Here is an 18,116-nt window from a genome sequence, read left to right as displayed (position 1 = left end):
GCCATCTTGGCTTCCGGGGGCTTGGTTGGCAATCACCGCTACGTCCTCTACCGCAGGACGCATTGTGTGAAGTAGGAATGGGCCAAAACGGTTAAATAGGAAGGACAATGCCAAGTTGTGCAGGGCTTGTAGTGGCTTTCTTAGGTTGGTTGTATCACGTGACAGCGTTCTAGCATCGCTTTAGTTTAACTGCAGACAGGTCAGAAAAAGCTGTTTAACGGTCAGAGTTCAGATTTAGCTTCTGTTGAACCACACATTGTAAGGCTCTGGTTTTAGTAAAATATACAATATAGTTATTGTGTCCAAAATGTTTCCCTATGCATGCATTCACTCGTCTCCATTCACCTATCTTACCTGACTGAAAAAAGAAAACCTCAGGAATTACCGTGCAAATTATCCACTGCTAAAAGCAAATTGAAATAATGCATTGTCTCATTTTCTTGGTGAAATGACATTATGCATAAACAGAATTATGGAACGCTTGTTAACAAGAGCACCGCACTCCTGAACGCGCTAATTCAAATTGGAAATGACATGCTTTCATTCTTGTCACTCACTCCCTCACTCACTCATCACTCATCACTCATCACTCACTCCCTCACTCACTCATCACTCATCACTCACTCACTCACTCACTCATCACTCACTCACTCACTCACTCACTCATCACTCATCACTCACTCACTCATCACTCACTCACTCACTCATCACTCACTCCCTCACTCACTCATCACTCACTCACTCATCACTCACTCACTCACTCACTCACTCATTCACTCACTCATCACTCACTCCCTCACTCACTCATCACTCACTCACTCACTCACTCATCACTCACTCACTCACTCATTCACTCACTCATCACTCACTCCCTCACTCACTCATCACTCACTCCCTCACTCACTCATCACTCACTCACTCACTCACTCATCACTCACTCCCTCACTCACTCATCACTCACTCATCACTCACTCCCTCACTCACTCATCACTCACTCCCTCACTCACTCATCACTCACTCATCACTCCCTCACTCACTCATCACTCACTCACTCACTCACTCACTCACTCACTCCCTCACTCACTCACTCACTCCCTCACTCACTCATCACTCACTCACTCACTCACTCATCACTCATCACTCACTCACTCACTCATTCCGTGGTGTTGCATGTGCCTCTGTGAGTGACCTTGGCTTGGTGGTCCCTTGACCCTGAATCCATGGATACAGGACCAAGTTGCGTGTTTAAAAAGGGCCTTTTGGAATAGCCAATTAGCGTTAGCATTAGCGTGCGGCCGTATTAGCAGAGCCGGTGCAGCTGAGCTCACTCATAAATCACACTCGGCAGATTGGCTTGTTTACAGGAGAAGACGAGGACCTTGTTTTGTGACGTTAGCCATAACTCCCGGTTGTGCCTTTGGAGCCGGTTAAGTTGTCAGCGAGAGTTCTACGGTGCTTAAGATTTGGAAAGGAGTTGAATGTATGTTTGGAACAGAAGGGCCACTAAAGAGGGAGAAATACACACTCTTTTGGGTCGGTGAGGTGTGACATGGGACAGAAAGGATTCAGTCCATATTTCAGGTGACTCACTGTGAATTCATCACACTTCATATTGTACTTGAAGTCTTGTATAAAAGCTATATGATGATTGTGCTTTGAAGTATTTCGGGTCAGAGGACGTTTATCGGGTCAAATGAAATTCCTCAAACAAACAGCAGCAGAAAATGTATTTCAAACTTGACCGATCCAAAAGGGAAATGACTTGGACAGCAGCTCACACATGACAACCAAGTATCAGAGTTGTCTTTGTCTTTCTTTAGCGTTGAACATATCCCGATGTGGAATAATGACGTCCCCAGTATGGACAGAAAAACACGGCGTGTCCACTTGTCTCGACAATGACCACGAAACAGGATTTGAGAAGAGATCGCCACAACATCTTGGGAATGTTTCACACTCCAGGCACAAACAGATTGGTTTGAAAACACCTCGGAATGAGAGCTTCAGTGGGAGTGCCAGAGTTCCAGAGCACAAAATCCAAAAAGATGAAATTTGGCTTTTACAATTCACAATTCACCATTAGAATGTTGTAGTTTTCGAGTTTTTCAGATCCACCATTTATTTGTATGACTTTTGGTTAAACAAGTGGAGGTTACAGCCGCTCGAGAGGCCAAACCAGCAGCTCCTGCCCAGTCGCTGCATTGTGGGTGGGCCAAAGCTGGACAGCAGCAACACGATTGGTTCAATGGTCCGTGAATGCCCCTAGGTGATTGGGCCAATGGCGTGTGAGATGCAGTGTGATTGGATGAGACACGACCCAGCTGGACAGCCGTAAAAGAAATCCCTTGGAGCGCGTACAGAAGAGGCCGGAACAAGCTGGTGACTTGGGCCGGTGGAGGGTCTGAATGTGGGGCTGTGCGGTGGAGCCTGTGGGGAGGCATTACCATTTAGAGAGGGGGGAGTGGTCCGGCGAGCATGTGGTGCGTCGCCATGCCACAGGAGCATTAGCCCACATGCCATCCATCAAGCAGGAGTCTGCTCGGGACATGTTCAGACGGAGGACTCACTTCAAACGAGCGCGGCATGGAAAGAACTGCATTTAAAGAAGTTCAGTTCAAATCCTTCATGTCATTATTTGATGTTGATTAAAACTAAACCAAATAATTCATTTAGAGTCATTATTCCATATTCTCCCAGTGCTGAAGACAAGACGTCTTTCTCCATCTTAATAAATACATTTTAAGGATGTGACTGTTACGATGGCGCTGGTCTCCATGCAGGATATGTTGCTTTGTCTGGAATGTTCCCTTGTAGGGCATTAAACTCGCCTATCTCCATAGAGACAAAATGCTGATGCCAACACGTTCCAAGTCAGATCAGTGGAGAGGTGACCCCATTTAGGGAGGGAGCCGATATCCAATAAATGTCTAACCGTGGTATCAATAACCGATATTTGCGAATAATAAGGTCAAGTAATAGTAAAGTTGTGTCAAATGTCAGATTGAAATGTGTTGAAGTGTTTGTGCCAAATATCTCCCATATTCCATGACCCTGCTTAAGAATTAAGACACTTTTCCAGGCCTTTCTGAGCAATAACGCTCGCTGTAAGTGAACACATGAGATGGAGAGGATTAATGCCACTGTGGAACATTTCCCCCCATCATGGCTTTAGATCAACTCCACTGGAGAAACACTTTCATGTCAAGACACATGAAATCCTTGTCCCAGGACAGACAACAGCCCAAGCTTTAGTTCAGGGGTAAATATTTTAGTTCAGGGGTAAATGCTTTAAAAAATAGTGCAAAACATTTTATTTTTTTCATCCCGTAGACTTTATAAGACAAGAAAGGAGAGTGTGGAATGGGGATGAGAGAGAAGGGAGGACATACAGCAAACTGTCTGAGTTGGGATTCAAACTCCTCACATACGTGCTGTGACTTAACCACTCCACCACCGGGCAGCGCTCTGCACAACATTTCCATATCAAGACTAACGTCCTTCATGCCTGAATGTCAGGTCAAGGTTAAGGTTCACGTTGGTGTCCTTCAAAGCCGCGCGGTGCGGCCGTAACGGTCAAGCGTTTCCATGGATACCAAACTGAATGATTAGAAAAGCTGATGAGCATCTGTCACATGTAACGTCTTAAACGACACAGGTCCTGACATGTAAGTAGAATCTCTATTACATACGTGGCTCATATTCCTGTCATTATGAGCCTCACTGGTGATTATGTGTTGGAGCAGTCGCTGCAGCTTGTACTTATAAATTCTTATAAACATTCAATAAAAGGCGGCTGACAGTGTGTTTTGCACGAGTCGTTAAGATGTCAAAAGTAATTATTTTAATTGCAGAAACAAAGCAGGTGATTCAGCAAAATGGTTTATATTTCTAAGACTCCCCACAGCCGTGTAATGAAGAACACAATCACTGGCAATAATTGGAACAGGTCTAAATCGAGGGTAAATGCTCATGTACAGGAGCCTTTTCTATGTCATAAAACAGTTCCTCATCATTATCTCGCAAAGTTGTGTTATTATTAATTTGTGCTTGTTTGGGTAGCTTTGTAAAGGCCGCGGTCACATGAGGTCAGAACCCTCTGTGTAAGGGTCAGAGGGTTTACGGTTCATGTCTCTGTAATGACAGCAGCAGCAGCAGCAGCAGCAGCAGCAGTATTACTAATACTAATGACAACAATGCATACATTTTATACTGCACTTTCCGTAGCACTCAAAGTGGGAGTCTAAGTCAGAAGTATAAGTCAGAGCAGTGGTTTGATGTTGGTACAAATGCTGGTACTTCCTGACTCCAAACAGCTGTAATGAAGCACATTAGTCGCATGCACATTTGGGAGACGGTGGCTTTTGGCAAACAATGTGATGAACGAGCAGCTCGTGAGTCGGCGAGCTTACGGTCTGTCCGCTCCCGATAACCACTCCAAATATTTCCTCCCAAATCTGCATCCAGCGTGGCATCTTTCAGGGCCCTGCTGGCATGAGCGCCCCTCCGCTAACGCCGGTGCTGCTGACACTCATAATGGATCACTTAGCCATGCTCATTTCGCGGGCTAATTGGCTAATTGAACTCGGTAAGGAAAAGTAGGCGCGAGTGCGGAAATAATAACACAAAAGGAAGGGTGGGGTGTCAGAAGGGGCCCGCTGATAAATGACTGAATAATTGCATGTTAAATAGATTTTAATTAGTCTGAACTCCTGACGAACTTTGGCTTCCCGGGAGGATGGCGTTGCACATTTGATAAAAGGACTGTTTACTCTGATCAGGACGGCGTGCAGTTCACACAAGGCCATGCTACAAGGCAGACTTTGAATGTGACTGCAATGCACCGCAGAGTTTATGACTTTAGGTTTACGGCCTGATGAGTCCAGCCGCAAAGACAAACATACGTTTACAAATGGTCGAGGGGAGAAGATATCTATAAGTAAAAACCTGTCCATTTATCTCATTCTGAGAGCTGGACCATTTAAAATGGTATATATCGTGCTCTCTGGTGGTGCAGTGGTTTAAGAGGCTGAACATATGTGGTTGTTGCCATCTACATCATCTATACATCATCTATACATCATCTATACATCATCTATACATCATTTATACATCATCTATACATCATTTATACATCATTTATACATCATTTATACATCATCTATATTATATATACATCATTTATACATCATATATACATCATTTATACATCATATATACATCATTTATACATCATTTATACATCATCTATACATCATCTATACATCATATATACATCATTTATACATCATATATACATCATTTATACATCATCTATACATCATTTATACATCATTTATACATCATATATACATCATCTATACATCATTTATACATCATCTATACATCATTTATACATCATTTATACATCATTTATACATCATCTATACATCATATATACATCATCTATACATCATTTATACATCATCTATACATCATTTATACATCATTTATACATCATCTATACATCATTTATACATCATCTATACATCATATATACATCATCTATACATCATCTATACATAATTTATACATCATATATACATCATTTATACATCATTTATACATCATCTATACATCATCTATACATCATATATACATCATATATACATCATTTATACATCATTTATACATCATTTATACATCATATATACATCATCTATACATCACCTATACATCATATATACACCATCTATATTATATATACATCATCTATACATCATCTATACATCATCTATACATCATTTATACATCATCTATACATCATATATACATCATCTATATTATATATACATCATTTATACATCATATATACATCATTTATACATCATCTATACATCATTTATACCATCTATACATCATCTATACATCATCTATATCATATATACATCATCTATACATCATTTATACATAATCTATAAATCATTTATACATCATAGATTTGATGATCGTCTATGATGTATAGATGTTTGATTCAGAAATGAGAAGAAACTCACAGCATCAGTCACGCACACACACACACACACACACACACACATACACACACACACACCACACACACCACACGCACGCACGCACACACACCACACGCACGCACACACACACACACACGCACACACACACACATAGAGCACACACACACACACACACACACACACACACATAGACACACACACACACACACACACACACATAGACACACACACACACACACACACACACACACACACATAAAGCACACACACACACACACACACACATAGCGCACACACACACACACAGACACACATAGAGCACACACACACACACACATAGAGCACACACACACACACACAATCACACACACACACACACACACACACACATAGACACACACACACACACACACACATAGACACACACACACACACACTCACACACACACACACACACACACACACACATAGAGCACACACACACACACACACACACACACACACACACACACACACACACATAGAGCACACACACACACACACATGACCATGAATTCTCTGAAGTCTGCTCTTGACGTTGTCGCGCCGTTAAAACAGAAGGTCATTAGGCCAAAGTGCGCCTCCCCATGGTACAACCAAGAACTGCGTTCACATAAACAAAGAGTTAGAAAGTTAGAGGGATTATTTCGTCGCTCTCACACAGAAGAATCCCTAAAAGCATGGAAAAGTTGCCTGCTGTCCTATAAGCAGGCTCTGCGTAAGGCCCAAACCAGATATTATTCAAATCTAATAGAAGTCAACAAAAGTAACACTAAATTCCTTTTCAGCACTGTAGCTAGGCTAACAAACTGTCACAGTGCAGTAGAGCCCTCAATCCCAGCTACACTTAGCTCTGATGATTTCCTCCTATTTTTTAATAATAAAATAAAAACAATCAGAGATAAATTAGATGAAATTACCCCCGCTATTAGCCCTGAACTAGCCCAAGCTGTAAATCTAACGTCCCATATAAATCCACCTGTAAACCTAGAAAGGTTCACAGCTGCTGATCAAGCAGAGATAACTTCAGCCATTATGTCCTCTAAAAGCTCCACTTGTGTCCTAGACACCATTCCAAGCAGACTCATCAAAGACATTCTCCCCCTAATTATAGACCCTATTCTTAATATAATAAATACTTCACTCGAAAGTGGCTATGTTCCACAGTCCTTCAAACATGCAGTCATTAAACCTCTTCTGAAAAAGCCTAATCTAGATCCCGACCTATTGGTAAACTACAGACCTATTTCAAATCTTCCCTTCGTCTCTAAAATCCTTGAAAAAGTTGTAGTAAAACAGCTTTGTCGCCACCTGCAGGACAATAACTTATTTGAAGTTTTCCAGTCAGGGTTCAGAGCCCACCACAGCACTGAAACTGCACTAGTTAAAGTCACAAATGATTTGTTATTAGCCGCTGACGATGGACTGGTCTCAATCCTGGTTCTGTTGGACCTCAGCGCAGCGTTTGACACCATCGACCACAACATTCTACTGCAGAGGTTAGAATGTGATGTAGGTGTTGGAGGAACAGCCCTCAGCTGGTTTAAATCCTATCTATCTGATAGGTTCCAATTTGTTAATGTAAACCAGAGCTCCTCACCAAGCTCTAAAGTAATTTACGGTGTGCCACAGGGTTCGGTACTCGGTCCAATTCTGTTTACTCTTTATATGCTGCCATTAGGCAACATTATCAGAAAGCATGACATTAACTTCCACTGCTATGCAGATGACACTCAGCTGTATTTATCAATGAAACCTGATCAGAGCGATCAAGTAGACAGACTTAGTGCTTGTGTGAAGGAGATAAAAACCTGGATGACACTAAACTACCTGCTTCTTAACCCTGAAAAAACCGAGGTCATTGTGCTGGTCCTAAGCATCTACGAGACTCTCTATCTGAGCAGATAGTCACACTGGACAATGTCAGTGTAGCCTCCAGTTCTACTGTAAGAAACCTTGGAGTCTTATTTGACCAGGAGCTCTCATTTAAAGCTCATATAAATCAAGCTTGTAAAACAGCCTATTTCCATTTGCGCAACATCGCCAAAATCAGAAGAATCCTGCCTAAAAGTGATGCTGAAAAACTTATCCATGCATTTGTAACGACTAGATTAGACTACTGTAACTCCCTGCTTGCAGCGTGTCCTAAAAGCTCCATAAAAAGCTTTCAACTGGTTCAAAATGCAGCAGCAAGATTACTAACAGGAACAAAAAGAAGAGAGCACATTACGCCAGTGCTGAAGTCTCTTCACTGGCTCCCCGTCGAGTTTAGAATCAAATTCAAAATTCTACTCTTGACCTACAAAGCCATAAATGACATGGCCCCATCCTACCTCAAAGATGCTATAGAACCATATCATCCAAACAGAGCTCTTCGCTCTCAGAATGCTGGCCTTCTGGTGGTCCCAAGAGTCTCTAAAAGTACTGTAGGAGGTAGAGCGTTTAGCTACCAAGCTCCTGTGTTATGGAATCAGCTCCCGACCCATGTTAAATATGCTGACACAGTCTCTTCATTTAAGTCCAGGCTTAAAACGTTCCTCTTCGAAATCGCTTATGGTCAGACTAGTTAGGAACAGAAAGATAAACCCACAGCTTCAGCTACGCTGCCCTAGGAGTAACTGTGCTGGGGGAAGTATGACAGCTTGAGCACTATCCTCTTCTTCTTCTGACTACTTATGCTATCAAACAATATTTATTTTTTGATTCCACTTGCAAACTGTTCACCGCCTTCTTTTTCTTTCTCTCACTCCTGAGGACCTGTGGACCCAGATGCCCCTCCCCTGGTGAAGTGGTCCCTGCCCTGTGTGGACGGTCCCTCATCTGCCTGAAGAGTGGCTCCAGTTCGCCTCAGTCGGTCCCTCATCTGCCTGAAGAGTGGGTCCAGCTCCAGTCTCCTTGTGTCCGTCTGTCCGTCTGTGAGAGTCGGATCTCTCCTTCACTGGAACTCCTCCAGGTTTCTACGCTTTTTTCCCAAAGAGGTTTTTTTTGTAGTTTTTCCTGGCCGAGAAGGAGAGTCTAAGGACAGAGGACCCTGGGACATCGTCCCTCGCCACCACAGACATTGTCTGACTTCATCGCCACCACAGACATTGTTGATTCATTTCTCCCTGTGGCCCTCACACACACACACACACACACACACACACATAGAGCACACACACACACACACACACAGACACACATAGAGCACACACACACACACACACACACACACACACACATAGACACACACACACACACACACACACACACACATAGAGCACACACACACACACACACACACACACACATAGAGCACACACACACACACACACACACACACACATAGAGCACACACACACACACACACACATAGAGCACACACACACACAGACACACACAGACACACACACACACACACACACAGACACACACACACACACACAGACACACACACACACACACATACACACAGACACACACACACACACACACACACACTTGGGTGTGTGTGTTGTCAAGCCATGGTCACCCTATCATCGTGATAATAACAGCAGAGTGGCTGAGCGGTCACAGGTTTGACCCCAGGATTGACCGTGTCAAACCTGCAGCATAAATGGAGATGAGTCCCTGAGCTGCTCCTGACAGCTCGTCCCAGCGGCACCGCTTCATGGAGGGGCCAAACGCAGAGTATGAAGGAGTTAAGGAAGTGTGCCATAATCTTATGAGCAATGTGTGTAGTTTGCATGTTCTCCTTGTGTTTGTGTAGGTTTTCTCACCCTTTAAAATCGTGTACAATAGGCTCCTCCCCTCTGGTGCCAGGACTCCCCTGAAACATCTCGGTGGGACGTTTCTAGTTAAATAAATACAATATATTTCTCATGGAATTCTTTATGGTTTAATTTAGCACAAGCCTTACTCAGAATAAGAATAGCATGCGCAGGTTCACTCCAGTTCACTGATACTGCATCCTCACCTCCTGCACCACCATTTTTCACTTTTCATTGCTCCCGACACCGACTCTCACAGGCACTTTCCCAGAATACTTCAGTGCAGTCAGCCTCTTCTCTGTGCACTGAGGCCCTCTCCTATCTGCTGTGGGAGGAAGAGATCACCTGCCTGAGCCCTGCCTTATCAGTGGCAGAGGTGAGGCGGTGGTAAAGCGGGCGCTACACCTGCCGCCGTGCCTCTCCGGGCTGCCAGCAGAAGGCCATTATCGCCAACACTCCTGGGCTTCTCTCTGGCACTATCAGCACGCCACCAGCTCCTTCTTTATGTGCATGGGGACAGCTCGCGCCAGGCTGGGTGAAGCTGGCAGGCTCTTTCTTTTTTTGTATATACTGTAGAGAGGGGAGCAGCAGAGATCTTAGCTAAACTCTAAGTCTATGTAAAGGATCAAAACTGGATCATGTCCAAAAGTATTTAACACTGCAGTCAATAAGAAAACTAACCTCGAGGCTGGCAGGCTCTGGGGTAAGAAGGCTACACAGCCAAAAAACAGAGAAGTCTTCTCTGCATTTGAAATTGAATTGAATTTGAACTGTATTGGAAGTTCGTTCACTTAACTTTTTGGTCTCTAAATACTAAAACTAATCTGGGAAACTAAAACCACCCTGTTGAAAAGATCTTGTGACACATAAAAATAAACTACAGCTTCCTCTATGTGGTTTGAGTCCCGACCAGTTTGCACCATCATTTCCTAGAGCTCTTAACTTACGAATTATAGTTAATTACCACAGGAAAAAGTGCTGACTGGGACATGTTGAGGTTTAACAAGAGGTCCTCAAGGGGAAACTGCATTAGCATTTAATGGCCGGCCCACAGAGCAACCTCCCCATGGGCCAATGCTCCATGCTCCATATCTCAACCCTTTAATGTCATTATGAATCATTTTTCCTAAAACATCTCCAAATTCAAACTGAAGCTGTTTTTTGAAATCCTTCGGAGCACAAACATTTGGCTGGACTCTTTGCAGAGCTGAGACTCGCTGAGACTCTACCCTGAACGGATTTCAAATCCCGCCTAGATTTTGGTAAATATATGAAGGAGTAAAGCTGCTGTTGGAGGCATTTATTTGGATTTGACAATTCCTTTCTCAAAGCTGAAGCTAATTTAACTAAACATTAGATTTTGAGACTTGAAGTTAAATGTTTAGGCCTTTAAAAAAAAATAATGTTAGGTTAATTGTGTGTGTTTGGAGTACAAACTGACACTGAGACTTCCCAGAATGGTGGATCAGGAGTCAGGAGCACAATATTTATTCTTTTTACCAGAAGGTGGGACAAAATGGAAGAAATGCAGAACATTGGGTCAATATGTTTTCAACTATACAGTTCGCAATGATTTTAAAGAACATCAAATTGACTTAAAGGGATTGGTAACCATGGACTGTAAATGGTGAAAATTAGAGTGAAAACATAACAGAAAAACTCTAATGACGACCCAAGCCAACCCCTCAAGCTTGAACACGCACACACTTTCGCTGCAATTCACAGGAGAGTTTATTTTCCTGGTGGGATATTAAGCTATATGAATGCTATCAAAAGTTGCCATGCCATCCTCAAAGACCAAAAATGTTTTGTCCTAAGGCTAGAACATAATTAGAAAAGCAATGTAAGCACTAAAGTCTGTTTCCCACCCAGCATGCGTCTACATTAGGAGTAAGTCGTGTATTCGTCCAAACAACCAAAGTAGGACATGTTCAGAATGAACTGAATGAACCATGCCAATATTCCAAAAACAGACATGATTGTGCCGACCCATCTCAGGCCAAAGGTTCCAACTCCTAATGAGATGTGGATTCAACTATGTGTGGCTCCACCACGCATTTCACTACTGGCTTTGACACTGCCACCCCACAGGGAGAAGAATAGACCTACACGATGCCACAGGGCGGAGTCTAGACCTACACAATGCCACAGGGCGGAGTCTAGACCTACACAATGCCACAAGGCGGAGTCTAGACCTACACAATGCCACAGGGCGGAGTCTAGACCTACACAATACCACAGGGCGGAGTCTAGACCTACACAATGCCACAGGGCGGAGTCTAGACCTACACAATGCCACAGGGCGGAGTCTAGACCTACACAATGCCACAGGGCGGAGTCTAGACCTACACAATGCCACAGGGCGGAGTCTAGACCTACACAATGCCACAGGGCGGAGTGTGGACCTACACAATGCCACAGGGCGGAGTCTAGACCTACACAATGCCACAGGGCGGAGTCTAGACCTACACAATGCCACAGGGCGGAGTCTAGACCTACACAATGCCACAGGGCGGAGTCTAGACCTACACAATGCCACAGGGCGGAGTCTAGACCTACACAATGCCACAGGGCGGAGTCTAGACCTACACAATGCCACAGGGCGGAGTCTAGACCTACACAATGCCACAAGGCGGAGTCTAGACCTACACAATGCCACAGGGCGGAGTCTAGACCTACACAATGCCACAGGGCGGAGTCTAGACCTACACAATGCCACAGGGCGGAGTCTAGACCTACACAATGCCACAGGGCGGAGTGTGGACCTACACAATGCCACAGGGCGGAGTCTAGACCTACACAATGCCACAAGGCGGAGTCTAGACCTACACAATGCGACCTACACAATGCCACAGGGCGGAGTGTGGACCTACACAATGCCACAGGGCGGAGTCTAGACCTACACAATGCGACCTACACAATGCCACAGGGCGGAGTCTAGACCTACACAATACCACAGGGCGGAGTCTAGACCTAAACAATACCACAGGGCGGAGTCTAGACCTACACAATGTCACAAGGCGAATGCTCCTGCGCTCGCCGACACGGCCACTGACCACACGTCTGTATATTAAGACTTAGAAGTGAGAATAATGGTTGAGGACGTTCGGTATTGGAGTTACACTTGGCTGTGTTTAAATATGAAAAAACACAAAAATGACATTTTGAGTCACAAAGAATAAAGCAGGGTTTATGTTTTTCATTATGGAGCCGCTCAGCCGAGGACAGTCGTGTTGAAAATCCAGGCAGCGCTTGGCTGATCCTCGGAGCGGGTAAATGTTGAAAACGCACATTTAAATGTAGCTTGTACTCATTTAACCCTCATAAACAACCCACGCTAATCGTATTAACTGTTAACTGAGGATCCTTGTTCATCTTTTGGATGGGACAGCAAATTCCCAAAGCATTCTGACTCGCTAACTGGCTCAACATGTTGGTGGTGGTTTATATTTCATTCAAACTAAAATATTAGCAGATTAACTAAGCATGCTAACTTTTCCCATGTGTCTATATACGTTAATTTTGCTCATGGCTAGCTATAATGTGCACTTTGGGAATGCTTTTGGGTTTGTTTTTGTGCATTATTCTGATGCATTCACTTTGCATAACAGATTTCTCAGCAGAAACTCACAGCATAATGGGCGGCCCTATTCTCCGTAGACTTGTCCAAGTAAGAAAGTTTGGAAACTGCCAATCGTCAAGATCCCATCATGCAAAAGCTGAATGTTTGGTGGGCCGCTGGCATCACTGACAGACATGAGAGTTTCCAGTCCACTGCAGCAGAGACTGGTTGGATGGTGGACTCGCCTCATTAGACCAAAGGCATTTAGCTACGAAAATAATTCTAACAAGCGCAATCAATGCTTTCATTTGGGAGGAATGGAGGAAGTGTCTGGTTTAGAGTTCAGGAGTGAAAAATAGCAAGAAAATAGCAAGAATTCCAAAAGATAGTAATCTGCAGTCAGTTGAACACAAACAGGAGCAAAAGATCGACATCTGCGTCACACAGTCACGTCGTTCTTCATTTAAACCCCAAAATCTAATCATAATCTCTAATCACAATAAAGAAAGGTCCAAAAAGAAAAAGCAATCAAATTTATATATTGTTTGTCTGGCATGAGTGGTCTAGGTCTGTATTTTTACCAGTTTTATCAGTTATTCAAACTGTGATTATGCAACTTCAGTCAATATATAGTTTTACATTCGTCATTAGTCTTGTTGTTGTTGTTGTTGTTGTTGTTGTTGTTGTTGTGCTACTTTGGCTAACGCTGCTGTACATTATTTAGATAAGAACTCAAGCCACAAGACTTACAAAGCTCCACATTCCACCTAAACCAAACATCTTGCACAAAGCCTTTGAGACGGACGTGCCCTGTTTACTCTGACCTTAAAAGTCCATTACGTCGGCTGTAAATACGGCTGTAGGTCTTTCATGTGTGGACGCTGCTTCTGTCTGCACGCCTGCGCTGCCCTTGCTCGCCGAGTATGAAGTCATTTAAGGTGAACGGAGCCAATGTGCGCCAGCCGTCTCCCTGGGGCCCTCTTTTCAGCGCCTGCATGTAGCCGTTTGCTGTCACCGCCGCGTCGCCAAGGAAATAGAACTGCCAGGCAAAGCATCAGGGAGATGGCATGATGATGGAGTAACCTGTGTGTGTCACTCAGCTGTCCAAACACGGCGCCGCAGATCACAAGGCCAGATATGGAGACTTTAGGAGATACTTTTTGACTGGCGTGATGAAGGTGCACCATGTGACTTTTCTGGTGCAGGAAAAGTTACATCTACTTTGGCGTACGCGATGACACACAGAGAAAAACGTATTGTTGCAGTGAAAAGCAACATTGTTTTCATTTTTCGTCTACATTTTTATTTGTAGTACATGAAAGCCAGAAAGGCAGTAATCAAGCTTCAATCTGCACATCCTCCGCTGCCCCCAATTAGCTTGGGCCCAGAGATGATAAACAACATCAGTCACGGCCCCCAGGGGCCGACATCAACAAAGCCGGAAGAAGAACAAGAAGAGGGAATCGACAATTTGGTTGCCCAGGCTATGAGCGTATATATCTGGATATGGATTTTCAGTCATCAAAAACACAAACTCCGCCGTAGAACACAAGGACCAATCAGAGAGCTGGGAAAGAAACACAACTCTGAATATGTAACTCTGTAACTCTGTAACTGTTTAACTGTGTAACTGTGTAACTGTGTAACTCTGTAACTGTGTAACTGTTTAACTGTGTAACTCTGTAACTCTGTAACTCTGTACCTGTTTAACTCTGTAACTGTGTAACTCTGTAACTGTTTAACTGTGTAACTCTGTAACTCTGTAACTGTGTAACTCTGTAACTCTGTAACTGTTTAACTGTGTAACTGTGTAACTCTGTAACTCTGTAACTGTTTAACTGTGTAACTGTGTAACTCTGTAACTGTTTAACTGTGTAACTGTGTAACTGTGTAACTCTGTAACTGTGTAACTCTGTAACTCTGTAACTCTGTAACTCTGTAACTCTGTAACTCTGTAACTGTGTAACTCTGTAACTCTGTAACTCTGTAACTGTTTAACTGTTTAACTGTGTAACTCTGTAACTGTGTAACTGTGTAACTGTGTAACTCTGTAACTGTGTAACTCTGTAACTGTGTAACTGTGTAACTGTGTAACTGTGTAACTCTGTAACTGTGTAACTCTGTAACTCTGTAACTGTGTAACTCTGTAACTGTGTAACTCTGTAACTGTGTAACTCTGTAACTGTTTAACTGTGTAACTCTGTAACTCTGTAACTGTGTAACTCTGTAACTGTGTAACTCTGTAACTGTGTAACTGTGTAACTATGTAACTGTGTAACTGTGTAACTCTGTAACTGTGTAACTCTGTAATTCTGTAACTCTGTAAATCTGTAACTGTTTAACTGTGTAACTCTGTAACTCTGTAACTCTGTAAATCTGTAACTGTTTAACTGTGTAACTATGTAACTCTGTAACTGTGTAACTCTGTAACTGTGTAACTCTGTAACTGTGTAACTGTGTAACTCTGGAACTGTGTAACTCTGTAACTCTGTAATTGTGTAACTCTGTAACTCTGTAACTGTGTAACTCTGTAATTGTGTAACTCTGTAACTGTGTAACTCTGTAACTGTGTAACTGTGTAACTATGTAACTGTGTAACTCTGTAGCTGTGTAACTGTGTAACTCTGTAACTGTGTAACTGTGTAACTCTGTAACTGTGTAACTCTGTAACTCTGTAACTGTGTAACTATGTAACTCTGTAACTGTGTAACTCTGTAACTGTGTAACTGTGTAACTCTGTAGCTCTGTAACTGTGTAACTGTGTAACTGTGTAACTCTGTAACTGTGTAACTATGTAACTCTGTAACTGTGTAACTCTGTAACTGTGTAACTCTGTAGCTGTGTAACTGTGTAACTCTGTAACTGTGTAACTCTGTAATTGTGTAACTCTGTAACTATGTAACTCTGTAACTCTGTAACTCTGTAGCTCTGTACCTGTGTAACTCTGTAACTCTGTAACTCTGTAACTCTGTAGCTCTGTAACTGTGTAACTGTGTAACTCTGTAACTGTGTAACTCTGTAACTGTGTAACTCTGTAACTCTGTAACTCTGTAATTGTGTAACTCTGTAACTCTGTAACTGTGTAACTCTGTAATTGTGTAACTCTGTAACTGTGTAACTGTGTAACTATGTAACTGTGTAACTCTGTAACTGTTTAACTGTGTAACTGTGTAACTCTGTAACTGTAACTGTGTAACTGTGTAACTCTGTAACTCTGTAACTCTGTAGCTGTGTAACTGTGTAACTCTGTAACTGTGTAACTCTGTAACTGTGTAACTCTGTAACTGTGTAACTGTGTAACTGTGTAACTGTGTAACTCTGTAACTGTGTAACTATGTAACTCTGTAACTGTGTAACTGTGTAACTCTGTAACTGTGTAACTATGTAACTCTGTAACTGTGTAACTCTGTAACTGTGTAACTCTGTAACTGTGTAACTATGTAGCTGTGTAACTGTGTAACTCTGTAACTGTGTAACTCTGTAACTGTGTAACTCTGTAACTGTGTAACTGTGTAACTCTGTAACTCTGTAACTATGTAACTCTGTAACTGTGTAACTCTGTAACTGTGTAACTCTGTAGCTCTGTAACTGTGTAACTGTGTAACTCTGTAGCTGTGTAACTCTGTAACTCTGTAACTATGTAACTGTGTAACTCTGTAACTGTGTAACTCTGTAACTGTGTAACTCTGTAACTGTGTAACTATGTAACTCTGTAACTGTGTAACTCTGTAACTGTGTAACTCTGTAACTGTGTAACTGTGTAACTGTGTAACTCTGTAACTCTGTAACTGTGTAACTGTGTAACTCTGTAACTGTGTAACTCTGTAACTGTGTAACTCTGTAACTGTGTAACTCTGTAACTCTGTAGCTGTGTAACTGTGTAACTCTGTAACTGTGTAACTCTGTAACTGTGTAACTCTGTAACTGTGTAACTGTGTAACTCTGTAACTCTGTAACTGTGTAACTATGTAACTCTGTAACTGTGTAACTCTGTAACTGTGTAACTCTGTAACTCTGTAGCTCTGTAACTGTGTAACTGTGTAACTCTGTAACTGTGTAACTCTGTAACTCTGTAACTGTGTAACTCTGTAACTGTGTAACTCTGTAACTGTGTAACTCTGTAACTGTGTAACTCTGTAGCTGTGTAACTGTGTAACTCTGTAACTGTGTAACTCTGTAACTGTGTAACTCTGTAACTCTGTAACTGTGTAACTCTGTAACTGTGTAATTGTGTAACTCTGTAATTGTGTAACTCTGTAACTGTGTAACTCTGTAATTGTGTAACTCTGTAACTGTGTAACTCTGTAACTGTGTAACTCTGTAATTGTGTAACTCTGTAACTCTGTAACTCTGTAGCTCTGTACCTGTGTAACTCTGTAACTCTGTAGCTCTGTAACTGTGTAACTGTGTAACTGTGTAACTCTGTAACTGTGTAACTCTGTAACTCTGTAACTCTGTAATTGTGTAACTCTGTAACTGTGTAACTCTGTAACTCTGTAACTCTGTAATTGTGTAACTCTGTAACTGTGTAACTCTGTAACTGTGTAACTGTGTAACTCTGTAACTGTTTAACTGTGTAACTGTGTAACTGTGTAACTCTGTAACTGTAACTGTGTAACTGTGTAACTCTGTAACTGTGTAACTCTGTAGCTGTGTAACTGTGTAACTCTGTAACTGTGTAACTCTGTAACTCTGTAACTCTGTAGCTCTGTAACTGTGTAACTGTGTAACTGTGTAACTGTGTAACTCTGTAAC

The 18,116-nt window shown here is 42.6% G+C and overlaps 1 protein-coding gene and 1 pseudogene across 3 annotated transcripts in view; one reads left to right on the top strand and one right to left on the bottom strand.

The window, feature by feature from the left end:
• LOC140362610 (neural cell adhesion molecule 2-like) overlaps nucleotides 1-18,116 on the bottom strand; it is a 535,654-nt gene that overhangs the window by 293,481 nt on the left and 224,057 nt on the right. The gene's annotated exons all lie outside the window — the stretch shown is intronic.
• Nucleotides 4,492-18,116, top strand: part of LOC140363093 (uncharacterized) — a 26,132-nt pseudogene continuing 12,507 nt past the window's right edge.

The sequence above is a fragment of the Eucyclogobius newberryi genome, unplaced genomic scaffold (assembly GCF_026437365.1).
Source record: "Eucyclogobius newberryi isolate DKJ021-1_F unplaced genomic scaffold, fEucNew1.0.hap1 SCAF_1, whole genome shotgun sequence".
NCBI classification, from domain to species: Eukaryota; Metazoa; Chordata; class Actinopteri; order Gobiiformes; family Gobiidae; genus Eucyclogobius; species Eucyclogobius newberryi.
The sequence above is the reverse complement of the archived record's forward strand: the minus strand, read 5'-3'. Positions and strand labels throughout refer to the sequence as shown.